Source organism: Sarcophilus harrisii, chromosome 2 (genome assembly GCF_902635505.1).
Source record: "Sarcophilus harrisii chromosome 2, mSarHar1.11, whole genome shotgun sequence".
Classification (NCBI taxonomy): domain Eukaryota; kingdom Metazoa; phylum Chordata; class Mammalia; order Dasyuromorphia; family Dasyuridae; genus Sarcophilus; species Sarcophilus harrisii.
In genome coordinates this window covers 550,263,674-550,284,051 of record NC_045427.1, presented here as the reverse complement: position 1 = coordinate 550,284,051, position 20,378 = coordinate 550,263,674, and the positions used below count along the sequence as shown (strand labels likewise).

Here is a 20,378-nt window from a genome sequence, read left to right as displayed (position 1 = left end):
GACTTAATTATTTTAGCACCATTACTAAATCTTATTACATTTTTACATTTACATTACATTACATTTATATTTAAACAACACATACTATTATTAGACATATACCAGTGTCAGATCAACGGGCTGAGGGCAAGTTTTAGATCAAGATGTTCTGATTTGTTTTTCTTTTCATATTGTTCTTAAAGTTGCATTTTCATCTTCAATCTAAATGCCAAAAATGATAACTTGGAGATTGTCAAAGCAGGGAAATCTGGAGGGTCTTCATTTTAGAGTTGACAAAAACCAAGATCCAAGGAAGTTAAATTATTTGCCCAATGTCATACAGGTACTAAATACTAAATAAATTCAGGGCCTCTAACTCCAAATCCGTCATTTCTTATTAATACCACAAAAAGAGTTTACTTCTGAAACCACACTAATGGACAAGAATACCATATGTATAAGATAAGAAAGCGAATCCTCTAGTTACAGTCATTGCCTTCAGGAATCTGTTTGCTTTTTGGTAGGCATTTATGTTTTCTCTAGCTGAGTAATGATAATGAAACATGGTGGCTAACATGTACCTATATAGAGCTTACATTCATTACGTCATTTGATCCTTACAAAGTGCTTTACAAATCCTGTGAAGTGGGTGCTATTATTATCCCCATTTTACACAAAAAGGAAACTAAGGGCTAAGAAAAGATTCAGAGACTTATTTGGCCCAGAGTCACATGGATATTAAATATCTAAGGCTGGTTTTGAACTCAGATCTTCCTGACTCCAAATCCAGCATTCTTTCCATACATTATTTCTTATTACTTCAGCTAACTGATACATAAGGACTCATAGACTGAAAAGTTCTTAAAAATCATTTTAAAGATAAGTGAAACTGAAGTGGCAGAGCTGGAACTAGATTCCAGGCTTCTTAATTTCCAGTTCTGTCTTACTATTTTGTATTTGCCATGGTGATTTTAAATGAAATTTTCTTAAGAATTTTTTTTCCCCATGTATCAGAAAAAAATTTTTCTCTCATCTTTTCCATATTAAATGTACCATCTGACTATAATAAATCAGAATAAAGTATTACTTTTATACTGAAGCCTCTGGCATATTTGCTGTGCTATAAAAGGTGTCAAATGCACAGGTCCACTCATAATATTCCAAAAGTTTCTTTACAATCTAAGTTACATTGTGTATATATAAAGAGATTTGATTTATAGCACAGCCCTGAAAGACATGAGCCAAAATCTGTCTGACCATTTTTTAACTAATTAAGCTTCTAAACTTTTTAAAAATATGCTCTTCAGTAATATTAAAACCACATGAATTTCAAACATCTGGTTTGACTTTTACTATCCATCTTCACTGGTAAAACAAAATGAATTAGCCCTAAATTTGTAAAAAAAACAAAAACAAAAACAAAAACAAAAACAAAAACAAAAACAAAAAAACATTATTTAGATGGCTAGGACTATACAAAGACAGCTTCCTTTGTCGTTCTACATTTTAAATGTGATAAATTATCTAAAAATGTTTTCTGTGTAATGAGGCAAACCAGGTGATTTCAAAACATCTTACTACTTAAAAAAAGGATGGTAGGGTAAAAAAAAAAAAAAAGTAGGATAATATGTTAACTAGATTAATATACAAACAAAATCATTTCAAGTAACTAACCCATACTTTCTACTCTAAGTATAACAGAATACTAATAAATAACACTAGTAGAATGAAGAAGTACAATGGGTATTTATTTATATACCAAGTCTCATAGTTCTATATCCTGTAGGAAAAAAGATATCAACAAATACGGGTAATTTAGTTACCCTCACTAATAGAAACACACTTAATTGGCTTTTTACAAGGATTAACAAACACAAAAGGACAAGACTCTCCACAAAGTTGATCAAAATACTACATTTTGACTAAAACATGCAATTTATAGATACCTTTCACCCTCCTCCATGGAGGTGAGCAGAATCAAAAATTTATAAGATGCTCTATTAATGCTAAACACTCAAATTATTCCAAAAGGACAATCTGGAAATTTTGGGTTCCAAAGAGTGAAGTTTTAAAGGGAAAAGTAACTTGTTACAGCTTTGGAAAGTGTCATTCTAATAAGAATATGCAGGAATAAAACAAAGTATCAGCTGGTTAAACAAATGTATTCAAAACTTATCAACAGCTCCATGTCAGTCAGAAGAGAGGTGCTTTCTTTGTGCCTAAACTGCTCAACTGTTTTTATCATTACTTGGAAAACTACAAGATATTTATTGAAAGAGAAGATAAAGCTAAGAGCAATAAGTGAGCTATAATGGGAAAATTAAAAAGTCATATATTTCAGTTAAAAAGCAAGAAGACAATTGTTTAAATAATAGAGAAGACCCTAGGTCTGTGAAATAAAATTGGGGATTAATCATAAGCTTATTGAAGCAGTTGTATAAAGGCAATTGCTAAACAAGCTAATACAATATCAAGCTACATTAAAGAAACAGAATTTCCAGACCACAGGAAATAATAATCTTACTATACACTCCAAACCATTATCTGCAGTATTGCATCCATTTGTGTGTGAACACTTTAAAAACCACTGACAACCACAAGTGCATTCATAGACAACTAAAGATAGTGAGATGAACTAGGAATAGGGATGACAGAAAATTTAAATATCAGCGGGAAAGGGTAGTTTAGATTAAGTCATAGGGTAAAATAGTGGATCACAAATAAGGAGAGAAGACTAAGTTTCCAAAGATGTTGCAGAGTTGTGCTAGACCTGTTATGTTCCTTCATCTGAGGGGTGAAGATGGGTAGTAGATGATCAAAAGTCAAATAAAAAAGTCTTCACATCACTGAGATTGCAAATCTGATCAATGCAATGACCTATCACATGATTTTTGAAGAAAGATGAGGAACATGTGATTTATTCTGATAGCAAGATGATGAACCCAAGGGACATTTAAACATATATATTTTTGGATATGACCAATGGATGGATTTTGCTTGACTACAGGGGCTGTTTTTCTTCGGTTTATTTCCAAGTGATTCAGGATAGGAAAGAAAATAAAAAACATTTTTTAAATGCAGAGGACAACTGATTTTGACAGAAAACACAAATACATCCTAAAAGTAATGTCAAATTACATTCTATTTTAAAAGCAAGTAGTTTAAAGGAGTCACATTTTCAGTCATTGTTCTCTTCTACGTTCTATTTTTTGGTTTCTAATTTTTTTGATTCATTACATTCAATATAAAATGTAATTTTTTTTTCAAGCATATCACAGATTACACTACCAGGCATGTACCTCAAAGATAGCAATAACAACAACAACAAAAAAAAGATTCCAAATACAGCAGATTTGTATTAACAACATTTTCTGTGGTGGAAAAGACAAGAAAAAGTATAAGTCTCTTGATTAGGGAATGGCTAAACAGTGGTACATGAATACAATAGAATATAACTGCTTTAATAAAGACAGGAAAGGCTTAGATTAAAAGCACATTGAAGTAAACAGATCCAGAAAAACAGTATATGCAATAAGCACAACAACGTAAATTTTAAAAAACAATTAAAAATCAACTGAAACCGAATGTTGAAAAATTATAAAGATCTTGGATCCAAAATATAACAAGATATCCTCACCCCATCACTAACTTCTCAGAGGTGGGAGCTTCATAGCTATGGAACACTACATGCCACATTAGTTTTTGTTTTCATTATATTGAGTTTTTGCTGTATTTTTTTCCTGGTTCTTAAGTTTTTTAAACAACTTAGCAGGAGGAATATAATGGGAAATGTGAGCAATATAAAACCAAAAGATATTTTACACACACACACACACACACGAGAATGGGTGCTATAGATACATCTATATACATAAATCTATTTTTAAAAATTATACCTAGCTCTAGCAAAGTTTAGATGATTAGATACAATGCTGGGGAAGGGGAGAGTCAAAGATAGATTTTTCCAATTCCTGCCTCCCAAATAAATGAACCAGCAGTTCTTTGAGGATCATGCCTTTATGCTCACACAAGAAGGTTCTAGAAGTATTTTTGAACTTTGCCTCCTAATTCTACCTACTACTAGCCCTTTTCTCCTTAATCAAAGATTTTAAACAGAAGCAAAAAGAAATTGTCTGCTGTAGAAAATCATCTGTAATGTCTTTTATATCTTTGTCTTATTAAGTAATTCAGTAAACTCTACACTGGAAAATATACCAATCCTAATTATTCCACTACCCCATGACTTACTTCAGTGTGTGATGATCTAAAAATAGATTATCAGATGCCCCAAGTTTTCTTTTCCTAAATTCTCATTTACAGAAGTAGATTGTCTTCAACATGCCGAATTAGGGTCACTTTTACTCAGCAGTACTCAACAAGTATAACTATTATGGATATTTCCCTAAAAAAAAATTTGTACATCTTAGTTTTCATCACTAGCAATTTGACTATTTCTCAAATTTAATTAGGAAATACACTGAAAAGATTCAAGAAAGTAAATTCCAAAACTATTTTAAAAAACATTAGACCTGTTTTGGTTTGATTTGTAAAAGAAACCAATATCACTGCAACATCTTAAATACCGCACTAGAATTTTTTGAAGTACTATGGGATTGAGTGACACCAATCTACAACTGACATCCAGATGTAGATTTCATTTCTATAGAAACAATAAGCTTTATACCAGCTGTCCCATTTTTTATTGTGTGAAATGTACTCCTGTATGAAATCCAACTGGCTCTAAGTCAATCACAAAAGTAATGTGGTATGATACCAATTAAAAAAAAAAAAAAAAAGTAACAAGAGCTTCAAAACTCTCTAGTCCGATAACATAATAAACTAACAATGTGACTAGTTTCTACGGAATTCTCTAGCAATTTGCAAGTTGAGTTTTTTTAGATTACAGACCAATTTTGCTTGAATAACCTCAAATTCTCAAATATAGGCATTCATCTTCTGTTTTATACTCGGTAAAAGAGGGAACAAGAGGTCAAGACAACTATTAGTTGAAACTGTACTCAATTCACCACATATATCTACAAGTATCACAGTCAATCTCTTTCACTATTAAATTTCAGTGAAGTCCCACAAAACCTTTCACAAGGTTAAGAAGTGAAAAAGTTATGCTTATTTAAAAAAAGGGAGGATTCAAAAAAACTATTACCATTCAAGGGGCTACTGTGACTATCCAAAATACTCAAAAACATAGTGAAATGAGCAGGACCAGGAGATCATTATATACTTCAACAACAATACTAGATGATGACCAGTTCTGATGGATCAGGCCATCCTCAGCAACGAGATCAACCAAATCATTTCTAATGGAGCAGTAATGAACTGAGCTAGCTATGCCCAGAAAAATAACTCTGGGAGATGACTAAAAACCATTACATTAAATTCCCAATCCCTATATTTATGCACACATGCATTTTTGATTTCCTTCACAAGCTAATTGTACAATAATTCAGAGTCTGATTCTTTTTGTACAGCAAAATAATGTTTTGGTCATGTATACTTATTGTGTATCTATGTTATATTTTAATATATTTAACATCTACTGGTCATCCTGCCATCTAGGGGAGGGGGTGGGGGGGGTAAGAGGTGAAAAATTGGAACAAGAGGTTTGGCAATTGTTAATGCTGTAAAGTTACCCATGTATAAATCCTGTAAATAAAAGGCTATTAAATAAAAAAAAAAAAAAAATACTCAAAAACATCAGACAAGAAAAAGGTCTATGGGCAACGAACAGCCACAACCAACAGGACTTTTCCAATCCAGAAAGGGACAAAGTCCAGATCAAGAGGGATAAAATATTTAGTGCTATAAATCCCTCCAGAAGCCATCAACTTCTACCCCCTCACTTTACAGAAGAGGAAACTAAGGCTCAGAAATGCCAAGTGACTTGCCCAGGATCACAAAGCTAGTAACATCTGAGGCAATATTAAACTGAAGTCTTTTAAACTCCAAGACCAGATTTCAATCACTTGCTTGTACCATCTAATAGTTGGGTAAAATCAAGAGAATTCAAAAGGCATGGATTCAGATGACTACAGAAATGATAGTTTTTATTTAAAAGGGTCATATCTAAAATCAAGCAAAAAATATCTAATTTTCTTTCAAAGGACAATGAACAAAAGTTCACTAATCATCCTAGTCAGGAGAAAAATGGACAATACGACACAAATAAAAGAAATTTTGGTTAGGCCAAGTTCATTTAGAATAAAATACACAATTTATCTAACTTAATGGCTAATGTAATATGTAATATGCTCTGGACCTTAATTTCATTTATAAAATGAAGGGGTTTGACAAACACATCTCTAGGAGTCTTTGAAGCTCTTAAGTATTTCATATCTCACAATTGTAAGCAAAGAAAAAATCGGAAAGTGAAAACTGGGTTAGGTTGTGATCCCACAGTGGTTGGATGATGATCATCACTAATATTACTAAATATATTTGATACAATAAAAATTTACAAGAGCAACTATGCAGAAAGCCCTTTGTTGAGGGCTAAGCATACAAAGACAGTAGAGAGAAATCAGACTTCTCAAAATTTCAATATGATAAAATGTGGAAAGATAACATAGACAAATAACTGAGATTAAGGAAGAATGTAATAGGTGCAATGGAGAATAAGAAGTCAAAGCAAAAACTTAATGGAAAGAAGAAGAGCCAGGCAAGAGAGGTAAGTAAAAACAATGAACAACTGGGAAAGATAAAGTAACAATGGTAAAAACTGAAGTCTAATTTGGCTATAACAGAATCCAAGGAAAAAACAATGAGAAAGATTGAAAATATAGATTTGATGTAGTCTATGAAGGCCCTCAAATGTTAAGATCATAAATTAATTTATATTTTATCTGGGAAGCCAAGAAGGAACTTTAATTAAGAGATGACATTATCAAAACAGTACATTATGATGACTTGTGAATAGGAGTTAGAAAGATAAATTGGAAACGTGATCAATTAAAGCAGTGACTCAAATTCTTTTTGCTTCATTAAACCATTTGGCTGTCTGGTGAAGCCTAGGGTCTCTTTTTTTCAGAACAATGCTCCCATAAATGGAATATCAGATTCTAGAGCACAGTAGAAGAGGAAAGGAACGAGGAAGAGATAGGATGAATTTTTTTTTGTATAGGTAGGGTGGAAAAAAATATCTGTCCATTTATACAGGCAGAAAAAGCAAAAAAGTTAAAAATAACAAAATAGAGTCAAGAAAATACAAAATTTGATCAAAAGATAAAATTTATGAGTTCCATATCATAGCCTCTGTTTAGAAATGATTAATATAAGCACAGAGAGTATTTTACATGTTCTATAATAGTGCATATTTAATTTTTAAAGGGAATACAGGAGGGAATACTGGGAAATATATTTTCATTAGGAAAAGGCATCAAGTCAAATTATGGTAAAAGAAAACTCAAGATCAACAAGTACCCTCAACTAGCCTAGGTCTATATACAAAAAACACCAGTGCCCATGGGCACAGTTAAGTCAAAAATGAACAGAGAAAGCCGTTTTTTTAACCGTATAAATATTCCAGGGATATCCCCAACCTGCAGAACAGAAGAAGAGAGGGAAGTACTCAGTGGGGGAAAAGCTTGGACTAGATAGAACATGGAAAGATAAGTAATTAGGATTATAGATGTCTCTCCACCCCCTCCACATACAGCTGGAGTTTTTAAGAGAAATACATTCAATTCCATAGAAGAAGGCAGGTTAGGAATGCAATAATCGTACTCAAATTTCAACTTCAGAGGTTGGCAAAATGAAGATGAACAAAAATGGATAAAATCTAATTATCAGGATCTAAGATCAAGTGAAAAGCACAGGCGACAATGTTGCTCATATTTCTCCTTTTACCAGGTTCATTGTAAAGCTCTATCTTTTCTTTTTCATCTTAAAATCCCTTCATAACATCTCACATTCTCCTTTCCCCCAAAGATGCTGCTTCTTCCCTCCTTCCCACCCCCAGTCAAAACCAACTCCTCTAAAAGGACATTTTTTTTTGTCCTAAGTATTTTGTCTAGTTCTATATTCTCCAGCAGATTGAATTCTTGATGACTATCTCTTTCCACTTCTCTTGAATCTGCAACTTATCAACTAGTTTTTTTGTATTTTCTTTGAACATAACCAAGTTTCTAATCCATTAAAAGAAAAAAAATCTTCACTAAACCCTCCAACCATTAAAAATCTACCAATCTCATCTTTTCAGTCAAATGACTTGAAAGAGCTTCCTACTTCTGGTTTACAATCTGATAACAAAACTTAATATTCATTCCAAAGTTATCAATTATCTCTTAAAAGCAAAATCTCTGTCCTAAGATTTTTTTCTCTTTTCCCCACTATACAGCTAGGTTCTGATTAGTACAAAAATGAATCCCCCATAGTGGTTGCATGTATTTAAATTCTATTTTCAAAATTATAACTAAGCAAAATATGTTAACTGATTCCAATGAAAATATGTAGTTTGAATTGAAACAATGGGACAACTTTAAGAAGACTCATTATTAGTTGTGCAACTTTGCTTAGTGATCTTACTAGCTTTCATGGATTCAATTATCTCTGCGCTAATTTTCAGATCTACTTATCAGATCTTAACCTCTTTCCTGATCTCCAGACTTCCATAGCCACCTGCCTACTGAGTATCTCAAACTGGATGTATATTAAACTTAATATATCCAAAATTGAATTCATTTTTTGGGTAGGATATCTTTCCTTCTTCCTAATTTTTCTATTGCTCTGGAGGGCAAAACCCTCTTCCCAGTTTAACAGGATCAAAATCTAAGTATCATTTTGTTACTAAAGTCTTGCTGATCTGAACTTTTCATAAAATCTTTTATCTAGGCCCTTTTTTAAAAAACCACATTATTCCTATATTTCAATAATTGGTAGTCTCCCTGCCTCAAGTCCACACTCCAGAGTCCATTCTAAATTCAGCTATCAAATTTGTTTTCCTAAAATTCATCATACAAATTCAGTCCAGTAGCTAGAGACAAGATAGAGAAGTCTGGGTCACCCAACATACCTCCTCCAAACTTAACCTAAAAAATGTATCACACCAAATTCTGGTTAGGAAAGCCTCCCCTCCCCCCAAAAAAATACACAATGATTTATTTTTCTCACTAAGGATAGTTTAGAAAAACAAAATTATTTTTGCCCAATCCAGAAAATTAGATTTCTAGGGACATTGGAGTAGAGGATGTCTATGAAAACAGCACAGCATTTTTTACTGAGTAAGCAAGTGGGAGTAAGGAACATTCTAATGGCTAAGGGAAGAGGATAGAGCATCAGAGAAGAAAAAGATCCCAGTAGACTTCTGAGATCTTTGCTGGAAGCAAGAATAGATTCCATCTGGCAACTCTGTCATCCATTGTCCAATTTCAGGTCACAGATTCAGGACAGAGAGGAATGATCATGAGTAAGCACAGTGCTAGCTATGTAACACAAGGAAGGAACAAATTTTACAAACTCACTTGTGTGGTTGAGTCCAAAAGCTTATCAGTAAACTTAGTTGTAAAATCTTGAGTCCCATACATATACCTGAAATGGAATAACCAGGGTAGGAGACTTAGACCAATACAGGGAGCCAATAGTTTCGTTGCTCTGAGCAGGCTAGTAGCAACTAAGTCCAATAGCAGTCTACTGAAACTCAACTACACGCAAGACAACAACTCCAAATCTGGGTCAGGAATTTGTAGAGTCAAAACTACAGGGGCAGTAAACACACCTTTACTCAAATTACATCTCCTCTGGAAGCAGCAGAAACTACTGAGGGAGGAGGAAAAGGAGGGGGGAGGAAGGAAAGGAAGAGGAGAAAAGAGAGGGGAAGGGAAAATCTACTATTCATCTCTTGAAAGGAATCCCATAATGAAAACTCCAAGGAATATTATACTCGCAATCCAGAGCTCCATGGTGAAGAAGAAAATACTGAAAGTAGTATGAAAGAAAAAATTCAATTACCAAAGAGTCACAGTCAGGATTCCATAAGATTTAGCAGTCACCACTTTGAAAGTATAAAAGGCTTGGAATATATTCTCAAAGGCTAAGTATCTAGCATTACAACCAAGAAAAACTGATCTAGAAAAAGTGAGGCAAATGGACATTTAGTGAAAAAAACTTTTCAAGCATTCTTGATGAAAAGCCCAGAATTGAAAAGAAAATCTTACAGTCAAACTCAGGAGTCAAGAGAAGCATTAAAAAAAAGTAAATATGATTAAGAAATCATAAAGTTAGTGACTAAGCAAGGTTAACTGTTACTATTCTGATATGTGAAGATGTTACATCTAACCAACCATCATTACGTCTGGATATGTCTGGAATTGTCTGGAATTAAAGAGAAAGAGGAATGCACTGGGAGAGAGATGAAGAGAAAGAAAGAACTTATCTCATAGAAATGGGGTGCACAAAGCACACAAATTCAGTCTCTCCAGAAAAGGGGGTTCAAAGTGGGAAGAATACACATACACAAAATTAGATGCAGAAATTCATCTTCTCCAACAAAGTAGGAGACAAAGTGGTTTTCAAAAAGGGGGGGGGAGGGGAAAGGATTACAAAGAAAATCTATGGTGAGAATCAAAACACACAGGACAGGGTTAAAAAAATTTAATACACATAAGAGGGAAATACATAGCTAGCAATAAATGTGAGCATGAATAGGATAAATTTGTCCAATAAAATGGAACAGGATTTCAGAATGAATTAGAAAGCAGAATCCAACATATGTGTTTCATATAGAATGAACTAAGGACATAAATAGAATTTTTGAAAATTTAGAAATGAGAATCTTCTGGAAAACACTGAATAGGGGAAAAAAAAAAAGTATATCTAATTTTATTTTATGCTTGCTGAGGCAATTAGGGTCAAATGACATGCCCAAGGTCACACAACTAGGAAGTATTAAGAGTCTGAGGTCAAATTTGAACTAGGGTCCTCCTGACTTCAAGGCTGGTACTCTATCCACTGAGCTACCTAGCTGCCCTGAATATATCTATTTCTTAACTGCGCATGAAAACTTCACAAAAATTTGACTAAACATGTGGCACAAAAACCTAACAAATGCAGAAAAACAGAAATATTAAATGCATTAAAGTTGGCACTACTTGACAAAACAGAAAAGTTATACAACAGATTAAGTACACAAGATATAGAAGCAAACCTAGAAAATATTATAAATGCTTAGTATATAGTTGTTTGTTGATACTCACTAAGTGACACAGTGGCACAGTACTCAATCAATCTGATTGATAACTAAGTGAAAGATTCATTATTTGACCAAAAAAAATTGCTAGCAATCTAGAAAAGCAGTTTAGTACATATATTTAGACAAACGTTCACACCATGTACCACAATAATAAACAAATGGATAAAGGCCCTAGATACAATGGTTTAAATTTATCTAGCCAAGAATTAAATGCAATAATCCCATGACACCATAAAAAGTCACCCAATAAACAAATCAGAGAAGCATTGAAAGAGGTATCTTTTAAAACAATGGATAGTGAAGACATATAGCCCTAAAGGTCTTGTTTTTTTTTTTTTTTTTTTTTTTGAAGGCAATTGAGATTAAGTGATTTGCCCAGTGTCATCTGAGGCCAAATTTGAACTCGAGTTCTCCTGACTTCATAGCTAGTGCTCCATCCACTGTGTCATCTTAGCTGTCCCACCTCCAAAGGATCTAGAGATAAAATGAAATTTTGATTATATAAAATTGTTTTGCATAAATAAAAGCAATGCAGCTAAATTTAGAAGGAAAAATTAACTGGGAGAAAAGTTAAAAGTTGCTCCTTTAAGCCTAAAGTCCAAACTACACAGGAATCTGAATTAACCATATAAAAACAAGTATTATTTCCCCAACAGGTAGGAACTGGTCAAAGGACACAAAGAAGTAGTCTTTAAAAGAAATACATGTTCCAATTACTAATAATAAGAGAAATACAAATTATACCTCTCTAGTTCTATCACTTCATACCCATCATCCTGGCAAGAAAGATAAGTTTAATCTGTACTAAATTTGTTTATATATATACACTTTTTTAAAAGGCTTAAAAGTTTTATATTTCCTATTTTTATGTTCTTTTCATGTAAATGTTCATGTTTGCTATGTTTCTAAAATTCAGAATAACAATTTTATATACTAAAAACACATTAAATACATAAATAATACATGTGATTATATATAAAGTAAATATATAAATTATAGATATAAATGTATAAATTTTCAAACTAAAATATAAAAAATAAAAATTTTAAATGCTGGAATGTCTCTAAGAGAACAATCTCAAATATGATTTCAATGCCCAGAACAAACCTGTATTACTTGCAGAAAGGGAAGCTGCCGAGTTCTGTTTTGGACATAAATCTGAGTTACTGACAGGACAGGCAGAAGTACTGAAAGGTTTTTGGACATACTACACTGTGGGGAAAAAAGTTGGGGACATCAGGAATCAATAAAGAAATAATAAATGAAGCTATAGTAATGTCATAAAATTGCCAGGAAACCAATTTATGGATAGAGCATCAGCCATGATGTCAGGAGGACCTGAATTCAAATTTGATCTCAGATACTACACTTCCTAGCTGTGTGACCCTGGGCAAGGCACTTAATTCCAATTGCCTCAGCAAAAAGAAAAACATTGGATTTGATGACAAAAAGCCATTGGTGACTATAGACAGAAAAGTTACTTACAAAGATCTATACAAACTGAGTTTTTAGATTTCAGAGTCAAACTTCTTTCCTCATACATAAAGTGGAGATAATATTTGCACCATATATATTACTTTGGTAAAACCATTGGGGGATCAAATGAGGTGTTTTATTATACAAATAAAAGTCTTTATAATCATCACTGGTCTTATGTTTCTACAGGTCTATTGTCAAACTTTCAGTAATAGCAGAGAAAGGATCAAAACATTCCTGTATTAAAAACCTACCTCTCCATTTTATCATTTCATTTCCTGCTACTGGACACTTTGTCCTTGGCTTCAGAGATACTAATATCTTACTACTTTCTCCTGTACTTCTGCCTTTTTTAATCTGTCCAACTTCTGATCTTGGCTCTCTTCTTTCCAGGAAGAATGGTTAGGAAACTTTTACAACTTCCCAGGTGACAGGCCCTGAACCAAGGAAGTGGTACAAAAGAGATATGCCCAAGGATTGCCACAACTTCAATGCCACAAGGTCAGAAATAGAAGGATTCAACAATCTAAGATATTACTTTCTGCTATAAGTTTTCTTAAGGATCAGGATTGTTTTTAATCATTAATGTGTATTTCAATATATATATATTGAATGGGCTCTCAAAAATATATACCATATGCTAGACATATGCCACTATTTTATTTAAAAAAACAAAAAAACAAAAAACTATATAAATCAGCCAGTCCAGGGTAAGTGAGCTAGGAGGCTGTGTGGACAAGCACTGGACTTGGAAAGAATAGGATTAATTAATCCTGGGATATCTCTTCCTATAATTTTTTCCTGCTTCTATCTAAATGATTCATATTCTAAATCTCCAGCCCTGATCTTTAGGAATTACATCAATAACTGGCAATAGGACTTCTACCTAAATAGTTCTCTAGAATCCAAACCCTGACATACCTAAAATTAAGCTTATCTTTCCTCCTAAACTAGCTCCTTCTTCTGCAATTGTTATTTCTGAGTGAGCTATCATCATTCATTTAGTATTTCATATTCACAACCTTGGGGTTATTTCTGATTAATTAACCCTCTGTTTGTTATTTGTTTTTGTCTCCACTCTCTTCTTTTTACTATTTCTGGGGAATTCTTTCTTATGGTATGATTCTTCTTATAGCTCATGGATTTAAAGTTAGGAAAAAAAAACCTTAAAAAACTTAAAAATGTATTTGGCCCAACTTTCTCATCTTACAAATGAATGTCAGAGAAATTAACTTCAAGAAAAAAAAAAAAAAAAGGATTGTAGAATGATAGCTTTCTTCAAGTATGTTCAGTACCATTACCTTGAAGGTATATATCTGCTTTAAACTACATGGTCCAGGAGAACACAGCTGAGTAATGGGTGACAATTGTAAAAGAGCAAATTTAGGTTTGAGGATAAGGAAAAACTAACAATTAGAACTAAATAAAACTAGAATGAGTAGTCTTTAAGGTTGTAATGTAAGAAGGACATCTGGTTCACCATCCTCACAGACAATTGACAATATTAATATTTAGGGCTATTAATATCTAATCCAGATTGTCAATCTACAGATCATAGGTTCTCTAGTCCAAGACTGGATGATCATTTGTCGGGCATTTTGTAGGAAAAAAAAATGTCACATGGATATACTGAGACTCTGAGTCTTTAGTAATCTAATCAAATTCTACTCAATACTCTTCAGTGTCACAATCTCTGGAGTAAAATTCAGATCATGTTGCCCAGAATTCAATGCTCTATACATTCTAGCATCATTATACTTTTCAAGCTTCATTTCCTATTATTCCTATCTACTTACTCCATACTCTAGTCAAATCAGACTTATTGTCCTCAAAATAATATGCCTCAAATTTTACCATCACCATACTTCTTTTCATGTTGTTCTTTATGGAGGAAAGTTTTTACTTTCTGTTCTTTGTCTATTGATTCTTATATAAATATAAAAGTACAGTCAAATGCCATCTTCCCCCATAAAACTTTCAATAATACTTATGACCTCATAACCTTATTTTGTCATTGTCAAATATGCTCCATTAAATCGCAGACAGAATTAGGTGTGCCTAAATTTAAATGTTAGTCCTACCTCCCACCTGCCTGAGGGTGAATTTCTTAACTTCTCGGTCGTTAGTTTCTTTTTATATAAAATGAAAAACTGCCAGATGTTCATAAACATTTTTTCTCAACAAAGAATTAAAGTAGTTGGCAAAAGGTTAAGAAATGGCTAAATAATTTACTATACATAGTGTGAAATGGAATATGAAAAATTTATGAGAAACATGAAAAGGTTTCTATAAATTGTTACAAAGTGAAGTAAATAGCTATGTGAAGTCAATGATCCTAACTTGAAAATAATGTTATTATCCTACTTACACAATAATCCCTTCTACATGAGAGAATTACAAAACTGGTCTTAGTAGTCATCCTGATAAGTAAGTACAAAGACATACAAAACGCAGAAAGAGATAATAAAAGTCTGAACTAGGAATAACAGGCAAAAAGGTATATATGTTGAAGGTGTTATGGGAGAAGATACAAAAACTTGACAACTACATAGCTACGGGAGGGAAGAAAAGGAAGCATAGAGATCGACTCTGAGGTTACAGAGAGTATCATGAATCTTTCAAAGGAAATCATCATGTCTGAAAGTATGATTTTTTTTTGGGGGGGGGATGTTAAGAAGAAGATGAAAGACTGTGTTAAGTTAAAAATATTGAAAAGACATCCCCCCGTGGATGTATTAGCTGTTGAAAACTGAGAAGGGATTTTAAAGAGCAAGAAACACAGAATTATTAAGTCATCTGAATAATGAATGATATATTAGCTATCTTCAATGTGCTAGAAAAACAAAGAAAAATAAAATCCTTGCCTTTTAAGATCTTTCTTACATTCTATCAGAGAGATAGCATGCCTATTATTATATGTGTGTGTATATATATGCACAAAATAGATAAAAGATAATTTTTAGAGGGGGAAAAAAAGAGAAAGAACTAGCTAGTGAGGTAGGATGCAATCAGGAAAGATTCCACATAGAAAGTGGAAATAACTGAAATCAGGAGAACTGAAATCACCAAAGGTGGGGAGTGGGGTGGAGAACATCAAGAAAAAAAGATAGAGCTTCATCCCAGCTCCAAAACTAAGATTTCCACATGAATGTCCTTGGTAGTATCTCAAATAATTTTAACTTGCCCAAAGTAAAGAACTTAAAACAACTAAGTGGAGAGATTGGTGACAAGAAAGTAAATTTCAGCTTCATATTAAAAAACTTAACCAGGAAGTGTCCAAACTTAATGAGCAATCTCTGGATGATTTAGTGAGCATTCTAGACTTCCCAAAGATAGTGAGTTCAACCTTTAAAATTTTAAACTATAAAATTCATTAGATAGGATAAATTCATTGTTAAAATGGACTTTAAAAGTCAGTGGTTCCACTTCCCCATATTAATGGGGCAAAGCAAAGTTAAGTGACTTGCTCAGGAATACACAATTTGAACCCAGGGCGGCTTCCTGATGTCTTCAATTCCAGTAATTCATATAAACTCTTCCTCTTATAGATGAAAAAAAGTAAAGCCCAGAGAGGTATTCAAGGGCATTCTAGACTGACTGCCAATAAAAAATCTGGACCATGTGACCTCAAAATTCCAAACAACTCCAAGATAACATACGTAATTCTACTGATTGGAGGGAATCCTTAGATAGAATAAGAAAATGTCAACAGGCAATCACATCAGGAGACTTAAGATAAAACTACTTTTATTACAAGAGTAATAAACATGCATGTGGAACTAAAAGGGTTCCTTCTCAGTCTTTACAGAAATCTGTATTTTATAATAGCAGGACAAAGGGAAAAGGGTCTATCAGGAAAAGATGCGTCATGGGAGGGGGAAATCGCTGAACTAACGGGGGGGGGGGGGGGGGGGGGGGGGGGGGGGGGGGGGGGGGGGGGGGGGGGGGGGGAAGAGGAGGAGAAGGAGATCACTTCAGGGTGAGGAACAAGGTAATACAAAAGCCTCATTCTTTTCCACTGTTACACTACAAGGTAAGAGGATCTGGTTTGCTCATCTGCAAAGGACCTCAGTTCCACGAACATTATCCCAACCTGGCACAGACTGCCCCTGGTGCCGACCTTGCCTCCCAAAGATACATAACAAACTGTCAGCTCAGGGGGAACTTTGTCCTTAACTCCGTAACACATTCAGGGCCTCCAGGATACTCTGGGCTCAGAGTTTCTGGAAAATATGGTAAGTCAAAAATATAAGTTCAGAGAACCCTTAACAGATGAACCTGATGAATTCCAACATCTTCCTCTCCAAGTTTTCTAAGGACATCAAACATCTTATATGAGTAACAGAGTTAAGATAAACAATTTCTTATTTTAAAATTCAGGAAACTCCTATTTGAAAATTTAGGAAATAACTGCTTAAATTTTGATCACAAGTAATTACAAGTAACATGCTATTTTCAGTAACATCAGCTGTTAACAGCACTTCTTTTACTACTGTCCCAATTTCTAAGGATAATCTCGAATTTGTCAATGTAAGGTGTTCGTTGCCATATTGTCAGGCAGTATTTTTTGAAGATGCTGAGAACTTTCTATATTAGCAAATCTTAAGACACTCCCTTCACCACACTTTCTCATTTCTGTTGACAATATCGCTCGTCTAGTCACAAAGAATCACAACCTACAAGTTATCTTCAACTGCTTTTTGTATTTGTTAATGTTTGTAAAAGCAACATACTACAATTAAGAAAATGCATATACTGCTTTTAGTCCCCATTTAGTTATCAAAGAGACATCAGGTCTTTAACTTTTGATTTTTGGAGGTGATTTATCTATGTCTGAGGTACACTGAGATTTCCCCCACTATTATAATTTTATTATCTTTATTATTTTCTTTTAAGAATTTATGCTATTCAAATGCATATTTTGACATTAATTCGCTGCCTACATTACCTTTACACATGATTTTTCCCATTTACCTTTTAACCCAATCTATTTTTATTGTTGTCTTGTCAGAAATCATGTATCTTGTTTTCTAATTTCATTTGAAATGCTTTATTCTAATCGTGTAAATCTTTTTGTTTTAAGAATTTCATTTGTAAAAGAGGAACTAAATTCAATGGCTTCTACTATCTTTTCCAGCTCAAATACTATGATCCTGCAATTTTGTGTAAACAACAAAAGCAAAATATTGGATTCTACTTTCTTATCCATCCTACTTTCCTCCTCCATTTTATGAGTTGATTTACACCATTCAGTTTCACAGATGTGAATCCTCCATATTCTATTCTTTCCTCTCTTTTTGCTTCCAAACTCCCTTTATAAAGAAGGTTTTGAGAAGAATGTGATTAACACTTCTGATCTATATTTAATCCTATCTGATTCTATTCCACTATTTCTCAACTAGAGTCTGACTCTAAAAAAAAAAAGTGTGGGCTCCTCCCACACTTTAATTATATGAAATAAGTTCCACCCTCTCCCTCTTTACTTTTCTAGGGTTTCTTTTTTTCTTTTAAGGTCATCAAAATATAACTACTCCTATGTCCTCAGACTTACTATTTCTATGATGAGGCTCTCAATGTTTCTTCTCTGTCTATTGAAATATAAATGCTTAGCCGTCTAGTTCCTTCTAATTGTTCAAATGTCTTTATCCTTCCATGTTTCTCTTGTATTTCAAAGTATCTACTCAAAAAGGTCTCTTCATCAGGGAGATTTCAAAATCCTCCATTTCGTTAAAGGTCCACTGTCTGTTGGCAGCTAGATAGCACAGTAAATAAAAGACTGCTAGGTTCAGAATCTAGAAGATATGTATCCAAATCCAGCTTCAGTTTAGGCATTACCAGTCATCATCTTGGGCAAGTCACTCAATCTGACTGCCTTGGTATCAATGGAAAAATGAGGGTTATAACTATCTCTCAGGACTGTCGTGAAGTATAATACTTCACTCAAAGGAGATTATTTATAAAAGTCTTCGTGTACAGTACATGGCACATAGTTAGGTACTTGTTTTGCTTGTTTTTTTCTCCCATCCTCCTTTTCTTCATATATTGTACTCAGCTTTATCAGCTACATTAGTCTTTTATTTTAAACATTTTATCTTTTCTGGCACATGGTAGTCTAACTCTCTTCTCCTTTAGCTACTAATCTTTGGGCAGTCATGATCCTTGATATCTCAACTTTTTCTTTATGGTTGTTTATTAAACTGAAAGCTCCATATTTTGGCTATGATGTTCATGAAAGCTTTTGTTTGGGGTTTTCATTGTTACTGGTGATTCCCCCCCCAAAAAAGAAAATGATGTGAAGGGAATTTAAAAACCTAATTACTGTGCTAGCATATGTAAGATTGACTATAAGGTAGTCTGCTGTTCACTCCCCATCTCCATAGTTTCCAAAAGTCAAAGTGACAGTTTCAGAAACTTTTGACTAAATCATGGCATGCTGTAAAAGCTTTAGATTCTAGGTATCCCCTGGCTATCCATCCCCACCCTCAAATCCCCAACTTGTAAGGCTCCTATATGAGCTATACCTTGGCCTGGGCTATTTTATCTTGATCTCACCTCAAGTTACAACAGGCTTCGGGCCATCTCTTAATGCTAATCTGGTTTAGCAAAATGCAGTATGATTTCTAAAGACCTTGATTTTTTTTCGTAAGATTTTTTAAAAATCTTTTTGGGATTAATCACTATAAAGCTGGCTGCTTTTCTTCTACATTCAACCATCTGGAGGCAAGTTCATTCTCAATTCTTCATTCTCACCAACCTGCCTCTAATAACTTCTCATGTCTTTCATCAAAATTTCTTCCATCCATCCTTTTCTCTCTAACATCTATAACTCAAGACTAGGCTCTTATGATTTTTATCTGAGCCTGTGATCCTGCAATAGCATCCTAACTGGCTTCCTTGTATTTAGCCCCATCCATCAAGAATTTTCCAGGCATTCCTCAAATGATATTACTAAATAATGATCTAACAGTTGCTAGAAAAGCTTTCAATAGTTCCTCACTTTGTTTACAATAAAATACTAACTACCATTTGTCCTTTTAGAAGTTTCTTTTAAAAATTCTATCTTTTTTTTCTTTTATCACTTTCATTTCTCAATATATTCCCTGCTCTATCCAATGAGCAATCTCATCTAACAAAGAGGAAAAAAAAAAAAAAAACAGTTCAGCAAAACTAATACATCACCAAGTTTGACAGCATATGCAGTTTCCCATATCGACAGTCTCAAATACCTGAAAAAGAGGGAGGAGGGGCCAAGCTTGGTCACTATAATCAAGTAGTGAAAAGATCCTCCTTTCTTTACTCACCAGGCCCCAGGGAGAGCCCAAAACCCATATATGGAACCACAGAAAGATCTGCCACCACCTAAGTGTTCTTCCCCATTGCTACCTTCATGACTCATATAGCTTAGAAATTATTTCTTCTAGTGTAGAAGCTTAGAGGTGTCAAACACCAAGATTAAAATGTAATTGGGAAATACTGAACAAAATAAAAATACAATAGAATACCCGTAATGTTAAAGTGCAATTTGAAGTTAATATGCAACCTTAGTATCATTTACTGACTCTGGATGAACTTTTTAAGACATCTTTCATCTTTCATCTGACCTACAACTAAGCTTTCTTTTGTTGTTTCTACCAAATTCAAATCTTGTTCGCAAGAGGCTCATTTTTTCTATTTATATTCTCCCACTTAGAAGTATGCTTGACACATAGTGAGTACTTAA

General features: G+C 33.6%; 1 protein-coding gene across 4 annotated transcripts in view; it reads right to left on the bottom strand.

Moving 5' to 3' along the window:
• The window catches only part of ZFAND6 (zinc finger AN1-type containing 6), an 89,867-nt gene that overhangs the window by 42,698 nt on the left and 26,791 nt on the right, over nt 1-20,378 (bottom strand). For 2 of the 4 annotated variants that reach the window (XM_031955642.1, XM_031955643.1), the window contains exon 1: nt 19,838-19,853. The exons of the other annotated variants lie outside the window; for them this stretch is intronic. The gene's annotated coding sequence lies outside the window, so the exon portion shown is untranslated. Of the gene's footprint in view, nt 1-19,837; nt 19,854-20,378 lie in introns of those variants that run through there. 4 annotated transcript variants of the gene reach the window in all.